This window comes from Lactuca virosa, chromosome 8, assembly GCF_052849685.1.
Source record: "Lactuca virosa cultivar CGN04683 chromosome 8, Lactuca_virosa_CGN04683_v6, whole genome shotgun sequence".
Classification (NCBI taxonomy): domain Eukaryota; kingdom Viridiplantae; phylum Streptophyta; class Magnoliopsida; order Asterales; family Asteraceae; genus Lactuca; species Lactuca virosa.
Genome location: NC_136433.1, coordinates 298,996,993 through 299,004,560, shown reverse-complemented (window position 1 = coordinate 299,004,560; position 7,568 = coordinate 298,996,993). Strand labels below are relative to the sequence as shown.

Sequence of the window (7,568 nt, the reverse complement as noted above, 5' to 3'; positions counted from 1 at the left end):
ATAAACACATTTATAATTCAAGATTCTTACATTTTTATATTTGGCAACTCAGAAAGTAGTTGATAAGTTATCTTATAAGTTAGTTTTTTTCAAAGCATTTTAGAATAGATTTTCATGAGCTTTTTTTAAAATGTATCGAATATATCCTTAATTAATTATCAAAAACATATATTAGTATTTTTTTTAAATGTTTTTTTATGTTATTTTATATCTTCCAACTAGTTTTTTACCAAACGTTATTTTTTTTGTCAGCTAGCTTATAAACTAGCAGCTAGCTTTTCAGCTAGTCTGTCAAACATAACATTAATGGTTATTCTTTTCTGTTTAATATTTCTTTTAATCAATTTTTATAATACACGAGTATTTAACCTAATGTGTGTGCGTCCATATATATATATATATATATATATATATATATATATATATATATATATATATATATATATATATATATATATATATATAAATGTTGTAAAAATACTGACTAGGTCCCGATTAATCTTCGATTAAACCCTAGGCGCTACCCGGTCGATTATAGGGCGTCTAGCGATTAATCACTGCCTATAAAATGAGTAAAGCAGTAGAAAATGACGGAATTTTAACACTTTAAATAAGTGCTATCGCAATAGAAATCGTTTGGGAAATGATTAGTGTTGTATTAATCATATTAACCTACTTTATTATAATATTAGTGATATTTACGAACTTTGTTATGATATTAGTTATATTTAATTTTAGAAAATTCAACTAATTAGCAATTAATGGTCTCCGATTAATTACCGCCTAGCCGATTAATCCATTAACCTCAGTCTACCGACTAGCTAATGTCGAACGTTTTTTACAACCTTGATATATATATATATATATATATATATATATATATATATATATATATATATATATATATATATATATATACTAGGTTAATACCCGTGGACATCACGGTTGAAAAAAATATATATTGAGAATATTATAACATATATAAGGAATATAGTATAGACATATCCCCGTTAAGCTCTTATATGAAACATACTACAAAGCAAATCATCCAAGAAAATTGGAAATCATCTTCAAAGGGTATACTTAAAGAAAAATGTATTTGACATCATGTTCTATAATACTATATATATGCAAAGCAATTTTCAAAGAAAATTAGAATTCATCTTCAAAAGGCATACTTTAAAGATAATTGTATTTGCCATTATGTTCTATAATATTATCTATGAATGATTTCAATCCTTTAACGTGGAAATGAAAACTCAAATCATTTCATGGTCAATCTCATAAAAACATGAATCGTTCTTGATAATAATAAATATCAGGCATACTTTTTCTATAGATTATTGTTTTTCAACACTTTAGCTTCTAATTTCATGTCTAAACCATGAGAGTTATCATCTATTTCTTGATTTATAGCTTTTAGTTATCGGCCAAAACATATAAAGAAAACAAAAACAAAAACTATGAGGGTATCATGTAGTTCAAACATAATCGACAACAAAATTACCATTTATTATTATTATTATTATTATTATTATTATTATTGTTATTATATATATATATATATATATATATATATATATATATATATATATATATATATATATATATATATATATATTCCCTAATAAATGAAAATAATTTTGCCACTTGTCATCCTCTTATGTATTATGTCACATGTCATTTTGTGGTAAATTTAGATTAAAATATATTCATGTGTTATTTTGTGGTTTTTTCCATTTTATTAAATTTAATATAATACTTAAATATAATAATAAATGTATATCTAATTCATTAATGCAACTTTCCTTATAACTTCTAAAATTTTAAACTAAATCCAATTATTTTAGTTGTTTATTTATTTAATTGATTAGTTTAAATTTAGAAGATAAAGAAGCATTTCAAATTTAATAATTAATATTTTACTTTTTTTTCTTATAAATTTAAATTTTCTAAATGGTTAGATCTTCATGTTTGTTTATTTTTTTTTAAATAAACTCATATAATACATGGGTGACACAATTAGTATATATATATATATATATATATATATATATATATATATATATATATAGTAATTGGTTCATGTATTCCCCACATCTATTGTGTGCTAGAATATAACAATAAGAATTTTGTAAAAATTAAATTATTATTTAATCAAATAAAAATAGATATTAAATGATATCCATAATTATAATTCCTTTTTTGTGGAAAATAATTAAAATTGTCATTAATGTCAGCAATAATATTCTTTCAGAATGAATTCGCATCCAGGTTTTCATGTATGAGTTCGTATTTAGTTTCAGGACTCACTCACTCAAAATAAAACAAAGTTGATTGGAACATGGTCAACGAGAGTGTATTCTAGCAGAATGATAGTTTATTCTAGCAGAATGAGAATGTATTATAACAGAATGAGAGTGTATTCTAGTAGAATACACTCTCATTTTGCATGTTCCAAGCAACTTCGTTGTATTTTAAGTGAGTGGGTTCTGAAACCAAACACGAACTCATTCATGGAAACCTAGATGCAAATTCATTCTGAATGAAAATAATTGTTGACGTAAATGGAAAATTTAATTATTTTCCATAAAAAAAGAATTATAATTATGGATAGCGTTTACTATACATACAATTATGGAAATCATTTAATATATATCTTTATTTGATTAAATAATAATTTAATTTTTATTAAATTTTTATTGGTCCATTCTAACACACAATAGATGTAAGGAACACATGAACCTATATATATATATATATATATATATATATATATATATATATATATATATATATATATATATATATGATATTGCCATATTTATACATATTTTTAGGCAATATTTGAATACATTTTTATACATATTGTGGTTATTTGCATAGAATAATGGCACTTATAAGATTAAATTGTATCTTGCAACTAAAAGAAGTCATTTTGAAGAATAAGGACTAAAAGTGGCAAAAGAAGAAACTTTGGAGGCTTGGAAGACTAAAGATAAGAAAACCCACGAAAACAGTTGTATCTACGTCGTGGATATCACTTACACTATGTGGAAAGGAAAATTCTGGAAGATGAGTACGCACAAAGTCAAAATCCTTGCCCGATAAGGATTCATCTAAGTCCAGGACGTGGAGCCCTATTCCACGACGTGGAATGTAATTTCATGACAAGTATATATATCTTTAACACTTACGGTTTTGAGGGTTGGTTTTTGGGAAGAATAGAGTTCCAGAAGTCGTTTTCAGAAGAATACAAGTCAGAAACCCCATAGCTACAACCAAGGAAGAGGAAGGAGATCATAATTAGATTTCTAGTTTTGTATTTTACTATGCTTTCAATTATGAATTGTTTTTGTTTGATTGTTAGTATGAGTAGCTAAATCTAGCTGCTTCTGTTAGCTAGATGAAGCTGGAACTCATGGTTTGTTTATATTAATTTAGACTTTTCTAGTTGGTTAATGTCTTATGTGTGATTGTTTATACCTAGCATGCTTAACTTGATACTTGATTGCTTTGATTCATATTCTGTGTAGTTTAGTGACCATGAATCTGCATGAATTTGACTACCTAGTAATTTAGTGAACATTATATTATTAAAGCTAAGATCAAATCAATATTAGATAAGCAATTGAAGTATTGAATTTGGTTGTGCTAGAGAACTCATATTGTGACCACAGTTGTGTTTGTTAAGTCAATCTTACATAGCTCCAATCCTATCTAATAATTGATTCTGTGTTAAATTATGTGTGACCATGCATAACTCTACATGAATTAATTGAATATTGGTAAATTTGGAATTGAATTGCTAATAATACTTTAGTTGGTAACCAACGGGAATTGTCATAATTAATATTTAAACCATTGAGGGAAAGTGGATTAAAACTAACAGAAGTGTTTTTATAATTTGATTGAATAGTTGTTGATAAATTAAGTTCATCTAAACTTGCAAAATTAGATAAAAACTCATTTTACTTTTGTTAGAATTTTAGATTAATAAACTTGTAACGACCCAAATTTTCAAAAGAAAATTTTCATTTTTGATTAGCCCAAACACTTTTCCATAAACCATGAAATCCAATACAATTGTTTTCAAAATTCATATCAACTACAATTTTATTTTAAAACATCAGAGTGTCCCATAAAAATGTCTGAGAGAGTGCACGTCGCACCATCAAGCCTTGCCCTGACCTTGGGCTCAGATGTACCTGAAACAAATCCACAAATTGTAAGCTAATGCTTAGTGAGTCCCCCTGAGCATACCCCACACACAATCCACATAACACATATCATATTAGCTATAAGAGCTATACATATCACACAAGCCATGCATACTATCATATAAGGATGTCGTGGGCTCCCCCAGGGTCTTATACCTTCATGTCATGGGCTCCTCCCATGGTCTTTACCTAGGAATGCCATGGGCTCCCCCACATGGTCTTATATCCAACTGCCACGGGCTCCCCCCGGGGTCTTCCATGCAATAACATAATAATTAACTAGCATATCATATATCACAGAAGTATCTATCATACTACATAACTCATACATAATCATATAAGGAGGCCGTGGGCTCCTCCCAGGGTCTTACACCATCATGTCATGGGCTCCCCCATAGTCTTTACCTAGGAATGCCACGGGCTCCCCCACATGGTCTTATATCCAACTGACACGGGCTCCCCCCGAGGTATTCCATGCAAATATCGCATAATCACTAGAATACCACTTAGCATAAAGCTAGCTATCATACCACATATCGCTACTACATCTAGTGTACAACATATCCTAAAATGGGCCGACCTTGGTGCCGTAGACCTATTGGTATGGTGAGAAGACTCAAAACTAGGCTTCTTACATGCAGATACCACGTAAAGTTGCAAACTTTACGTGCATGCAAGGCCCTCCAAGGCTATAACATCAAAACTAGGCTTCTTACAAGGTTTTAGTGCATGGAAAGGGCTTAAGCTATATAAAGTGAGAAACTTTATGTCATTGGGGACCTAGAGAGGTCCAGATATGGAACCATATCCTTGTGATAAGTCCAGATCCAAGGTTGACTCCATTTTGCACCAAAAATGGCCATTTACTTCCAAGAAAAAGGATCTAAGCAACTAGAGATCAAGGTGACGACTTTATACCTCAAGATGATGGCCAATACAGAGTAGATGTCGGATCTACTGCTTCTCTCCTTGCTCCTTCTTCTTCAAGCTCCAAAATCCTTCACAAATACCCCAAAATTGCTCATAAAAGCTCTTTCTCTCACTCAAGAAAGTGCAAGGTCGAACTAGGGTTTTCTCTGGCTAATAGGGTGATAAGGGATGCCACAAGAGGCGGATTATGTTCTTTAAATAGAATGCAAACCCTAAAAATTAGGGTTTCTCTTTACAACTCCTACTCGTCGAGTCGGGGCCTTCCGACTTGTCGAGTAGGATCCAAATCCCGTGTCCCCATAATAGTCTCTACTTGACAAGTTGGAGCACCCCAACTCGCCGAGTCCATGCACAAAACCCTAAAAATTTGATAAATTAAATAATACCTGGAACAGGTGTTACATTAATTTAATAGTAAGTAGGTTAAATAATTGATTTCGTTCCCTATGTTCGATACCCGACTTTTGTGCTATACTATTTGCGAGGGGTACACTGCCCTTAGTCGAATAGCTAGTAGGAGAGTAGGTAAAATTAGGTGTAGCTATTTGTATGCATCAAGTTTTTGGCGTCGTTGCCGGGGAACATCTTATTTGATTGTTAATTTATTTGCTTTGAGTTAATCGATCCTTTTTGTAGGGTAAAACCTACAAAAAGTTAATTCTTTGCATTAATTTTTGTTTCAGATCTGAGACCACGACGTGGACCTTAATTACACGACGTGGGTTCAATTAGGAAGGTAATTTTAGTATTTTTATTTTTTAGTTTTTGTTTAGATTTACGTTTTTATTTTTGTTTATTTTACAGTAGTTCATGACCAGAGGTTCCAACAAACCTTTGGTACCACCGCTTGAAGATCCAGAGTCGGCCCTTCACAAAAAGACGGATAAAAACGTGAAAGAAGACCAACCACCAAAGAGCTCACCATTTAAAGACCTTAAATCAGTTTTTGGAATGAAGAAAGGGAAGAACGTGGGAGAGTCAAGTACATCTTTGAAGGACAAAAGTAAAATTGAAGATCTTCATCAAATACCTAGTCCACAAGAATCTGAATACCAGTCCGAACCTGAATTCGAATTAGAGAAAAGCGAACTCGAAGACGAGCCACAAAACAAAATGGAAAACATTGCGGATATGTCCATGGGGGCATACAAGAAGCAGATAAGAGACAATGTTGGTCTTGGTTTAGTACAACCTACAATTCCCGCCACTGCAACATTCGAGTTGAAAGGACACATTCTTACTGCGCTTAAGGATGTACCATTTTTTGGGAAGGATCATGAGGATGCTTACAAGCATTTAGATGAGGTCAATGACATTACAGATTATTTCAATGTCTCGAATGTTCCTAGAGAGACAGTCTTGTTAAGGATGCTTCCCGTCACTTTTAAGGGAGCTGCAAAAGATTGGCTGAAAGCACTTCCACCTGGTGCTATAACTACTTGGGCACAGATGCGTGAGCAATTCCTAGAACAATTTTGCCCACCATCAAAGATATCTAAACTCAAGAAGGCAATAGCCAACTTTGAGCAACAACCAGGTGAGTCACTTTATGAGGCATGGGAGCGATATAAAGGGTTACTAAGAAACTGCCCTCAAAATGACCTCAACATACAACAAGAAGTGTCTATCTTTTATGATAGGGTGAATATCATGACAAGGAAACTCCTTGATTCTTAAGGACCGCTTACTAAGAAAAATTCGAATGGAGTAAAGGAGTTGATTGAAGAGTTCTCAAAGCATTCTCGTGAGTATCATAATCCAAGACATGATGGAGTTAAAGGAGTTGGGGGGGGGGGGAATTCTGAAGACATGGCTGTTGTACTAGATATGCTTGACACCATGGATAGAAGAATAACCAAGATGGACCAATCAATTCATGCTATCAGAGTAGGTTGTGAAATGTGAAATGGTCCACACTTAACAAAAGATTGCCACTTGGATGAACATGTAAATAAAAAGGTGCAAGTTTGCTACTCGAGTGGGTACAAGTATGATGAAAATTGGAGGAAACCAAAGAGGGAGTGGTTACCATATGACGAGTATAAGAAGCTGAAAGAAGAAAAATATAGGCAGACAAACCGAGGCTTCTACCAAAAAGAACAACCACCTCCTGAAAAGAAAGTTGATCTTGAGTCTATTTTATATAGATTTATGGAGGTTTCCAAGAAAAGACACGATGACACTGTCACAACTAGCAATTTAGGGTTTAAGATGCGAAGCTTGTTCACAAGAATTTCCTCCATGTAACCTTGCAACACCCAATTAGTGAAATTCAAAACTACAATGCTATTTAAGTTCATATGTGCATACATTATGAACCAAGTTGAAATAGCCTCATGCAAGTCCAAAACTCGATCCAATAGCTAAGTCCAAGCAATTTTGGGCCTTAGCCCAAGAATTCTCGGCCCAAAACCCCTA

The 7,568-nt window shown here is 32.2% G+C and overlaps 1 non-coding gene across 1 annotated transcript; it reads right to left on the bottom strand.

The window, feature by feature from the left end:
• Positions 1-6,647: 6,647 nt before the first annotated feature.
• On the bottom strand, positions 6,648-6,754 carry LOC145135291 (small nucleolar RNA R71). The gene has a single exon (XR_013719753.1). It is a non-coding gene; the product is annotated as a small nucleolar RNA R71 (small nucleolar RNA).
• Positions 6,755-7,568: the final 814 nt, after the last annotated feature.